The sequence below is a fragment of the Bison bison genome, unplaced genomic scaffold (assembly GCF_000754665.1).
Source record: "Bison bison bison isolate TAMUID 2011002044 unplaced genomic scaffold, Bison_UMD1.0 scf7180017864440, whole genome shotgun sequence".
Classification (NCBI taxonomy): domain Eukaryota; kingdom Metazoa; phylum Chordata; class Mammalia; order Artiodactyla; family Bovidae; genus Bison; species Bison bison.
In genome coordinates, this window is record NW_011495002.1 from 3,482,426 (window position 1) to 3,486,853 (window position 4,428).

Genomic DNA, 4,428 nt, shown 5'->3' on the forward strand with positions numbered 1-4,428 from the left:
ATCCCAGGGTTGATCTCCTTCAGAATGGACTGGTTGGATCTCCTTGCAGTCCAAGGGACTCTCAAGAGTCTTCTCCAACATCACAGTTCAAAAGCATCAATTCTTCGGCGCTCAGCCTTCTTCACAGTCCAAATCTCACATCCATACATGACCACAGGAAAAACTATAGCCTTGACTAGACGAACCTTTGTTGGCAAAGTAATGTCTCTGCTTTTGAATATGATATCTAGGTTGGTAGAAGACCAGAAATTCTTTTCATTTATATTGAGTAAATAGCATCCTTAATTCAACTGTGAAATTTGATGAAGGAAAGAGCTTAGCTCAAAATAAAACATAAATTGTTAGGGTCATTTGGCAGCTAGAAAAGTCCCTAATGTTATTTATTTTCTAACATAAATTCCCCAATGTGCACAAACTTCTTAGCACATCCTGAGTCTGAGGCTTCCCTTGTAGCTCAGTTGGTAAAGAATCTGCCCGCAATACAGGAGACCTGGGTTTGATTCCTGGGTCAGGAAGATCTCCTAGAGAAGGAAATGGCAACCCGCTCCAGAGAGAGAATTGCCTGGAGAATTCCATGGACAGAGGAGACTGCTAGGCCACAGTCCATGGGGTTGCAAGAGTCACACACGACTTAGCAACTAAACCACTAAACCACCACCAATCCCTAAGGTATAGATCCTCAAAGGAAAGATCGAACAGAAAAGCAGAGCTGTCATGGGAATCCTGACGTTAGATGGGGTGAGGAAGGAATAAGAATAACTATGCCTTGGTGTCAGGAAAATTTAGGCTACCTTACCCCTTTGTTTTATACACAAAGCCAGTGAGACCTACGTAGATGAAGGGTCCCCTGAGCACTTCAGTTTCAGATAAGGGCAATAAAGGAAAGGAGAAAATAATGGTCTTTACACTAGACCACACCCTCTGGAGGTACAAAAACACACCAGAAGGAGAAGAAAGGCAGCTGTCTGCATGGCAGGAGAAAGGCTGGAAGGGGATTGTCACATAGATGGGCTCACAGATACAGTCTTCCTCTGTCTTTATTTCAGTAAATCTGGGTATGCACAACCATTCACTTATTCATTCACATCACTTAACAAATAGCTCCTATTATGTACTAATACCTGTCTTCATGGAGCTTATCCTTTAATGGGACTATTCTTCCATATATTCAGTGCTTCCAGTGATAGATTTACAAACACTTGCAACTAAGATGGGGTAGTTAATAAGGTCCACACAAAAATACAGAATGAGTACTTTTTAAAAAAAATTAATTATTTTACTTCACAATATTGTATTGGTTTTGCCATACATTGACTTGAATCCACCATGAGTGTACGTGTGTTCCCCATCCTGAACCCCCCTCCCACCTCGCTCCCCATCACATCCCTCTGGGTCATCCCAGTGCACCAGCCCTGAGCACCCTGTATCATGCATCAAACCTGGACTGGCGATTCGTTTCACACATAATATTTTATGTGTGAGAGCCCAAAAGACTGTTCAATACATTTGTATCTCTTTTGCTGTCTCGCATACAGGGTTATAGTTACCTTCTTTCTAATTCCATATATATGCGTTAGTATAATCTATTGGCGGAGTAGGCAAAGGCACCCCACTCCAGTACTCTTGCCTGAAAAATCCCATGGACAGAGGAGCCTGGTAGGCTGCAGTCCATGGGGTCGCTAAGAGTCAGGCATGACTGAGCGATTTCACTTTCACTTTTTACTTTCATGCATTGGAGAAGGAAATGGCAACCCACTCCAGTGTTCTTGCCTGGAGAATCCCAGGGACAGAGGAGCCTGGTTGGCTGCCGGCTATGGGGTTGCACAGAGTCGGACACGACTGAAGTGACTTAGCAGCAGCAGCAGCAGCAGCATATTCTATTGGTGTTTTTCTTTCTGGCTTACTTTACTCTGTATAATAGGCACCAGTTTCATCCACCTCATTAGAACTGATTCAAATGTATTCTCTTTAATGGCTGAGTAATATTCCAGTGTGTATATGTACCAAAGCTTTCTTATCCATTCATCTGCTGATGGACATCTAGGTTGCTTCCATGTCCTGGCTATTATAAACAGTGCTGTGATGAACATTGGGGTACACGTGTCTCTTTCCCTTCTGGTTTCCTCAGTGTGTATGCCCAGCAGTGGGATTGCTGGGTCATATAGCAGTTCTATTTCCAGTTTTTTAAGGAATCTCCACACTGTTCTCCATAGTGGCTGTACTAGTTTGCATTCCCACCAACAGTGTAAGAAGGTTCCCTTTTCTCCATACCCTCTCCAGCATTTATTGCTTGTAGACTTTTGGATAGCAGGCATTATATGAGGCCACCATCATCCTAATACCAAAACCTGACAAAGATGCCACAAAAAAAGAAAACTACAGGCCAATATCACTGATGAACATAGATGTAAAAATCCTTAACAAAATTCTAGCAAACAGAATCCAAAAACATATTAAAAAGATCATACTTCATGATCAAGTGGGCTTTATCCCAGGGATGCAAGGATTCTTCAATATCTGCAGATCAATCAATGTAATACACCACATTAAAAAATTGAAAAATAAAAACCGTATGATTATCTCAATAGATGCAGAGAAAGCCTTTGACAAAATTCAACATCCATTTATGATAAAAACCCCTCCAGAAAGCAGGAATAGAAGGAACATACCTCAACATAATAAAAGCTATATATGACAAACACTCAGCAAACATTATCCTCAATGGTGAAAAATTGAAAGCATTTCCCCTAAAGTCAGGAACAAAACAAGGGTGCCCACTTTCACCACTACTATTCAACATAGTTTTGGAAGTTTTGGCCACAGCAATCAGAGCAGAAAAAGAAATAAAAGGAATCCAAATTGGAAAAGAAGAAGTAAAACTCTCACTGTTTGCAGATGACATGATCCTCTACATAGAAAACCCTAAAGACTCCACTAGAAAATTACTAGAGCTAATCAATGAATATAGTAAAGTTGCAGAATATAAAATTAACACAGAGAAATTCCTTGCATTCCTAAACACTAATAATGAGAAAACAGAAAGAGAAATTAAGGAAACAATTCAATTCACCACTGCAATGAAAAAAATTAAGTACTTAGGAATATATCTACCTAAAGAAACAAAAGACCTATATATAGAAAACTATAAAACACTGGTGAAAGAAATCAAAGAGGATACTAATAGATGGAGAAATATACTGTGTTCATGGATCGGAAGAATCAATATAGTGAAAATGAGTATACTACCCAAAGCAATCTATAGATTCAGTGCAATTCCTATCAAGCTACCAACAGTACTTTTCACAGAGCTAGAACAAATAATTTCACAATTTGTATGGAAATACAAAAAACCTCAAATAGCCAAAGCAATCTTGGAAGAGAAGAATGGAACTGGAGGAATCAACCTGCCTGACATCAGTCTCTACTACAAAGCCACAGTCATCAAGACAGTATGGTACTGGCACAAAGACAGAAATATAGATCAATGAAACAAAACAGAAAGCCCAGAGATAAATCCACACACCTCTGGACACCTTATCTTTGACAAAGGAGGCAAGAATATGCAATGGAGAAAAGACAATCTCTTTAACAAGCGGTGCTGGGAAAACTGGTCAACCACTTATAAAAGAATGAAACTAGAACACTTTCTAACACCCTACACAAAAATAAACTCAAAATGGATTAAAGATCTAAACATAAGACCAGAAACTATTAAACTCCTAGAGGAGAACATAGACAAAACACTCTCCGACATAAACCACAGCAAGATCCTCTATGACCCACCTCCCAGAATATTGGAAATAAAAGCAAAAATAACATTCGTTTGAGCAAGCTCTGGGAGTTGGTGATGGACAGGGAGGTCTGGTGTGCTGCAGTCTATGGGTCAAAGAGTCAGACACAACTGAGTGACTGAACTACTACTACTTGGAGAAAGAAAAAAAGACTAGTGCTAGGCTATATGGGATTCAGAATGAAAAGAAAAGGTTTTCTCTCTCAGCAAATTATGACATCATGAGTTAAATCATTGCAAAGTAGGGATGAAGAATGGAAAATAAAAACTGCAATGTCTTTTGAGCTTGAAAAAAAAAAAGCAAAAATAAACAAATAGGACCTAATTAAAATTAAAAGCTTCTGCACAACAAAGGAAACTATAAGCAAGGTGAAAAGACAGCCTTCAGAATGGGAGAAAATAATAGCAAATGAAGCAACGGTCAAGGAGTTAATCTCAAAAATATACAAGCAACTCCTACAGCTCAATTCCAGAAAAATAAACGACCCAATCAAAATATAGGCCAAAGAGCTAAACAGACATTTCTCCAAAGAAGACATACAGATGGCTGACAAACACATGAAAAGATGCTCAACATCACTCATTATCAGAGAAATGCAAATCAAAACCACAATGAGGTACCATTTCACGCCAGTCAG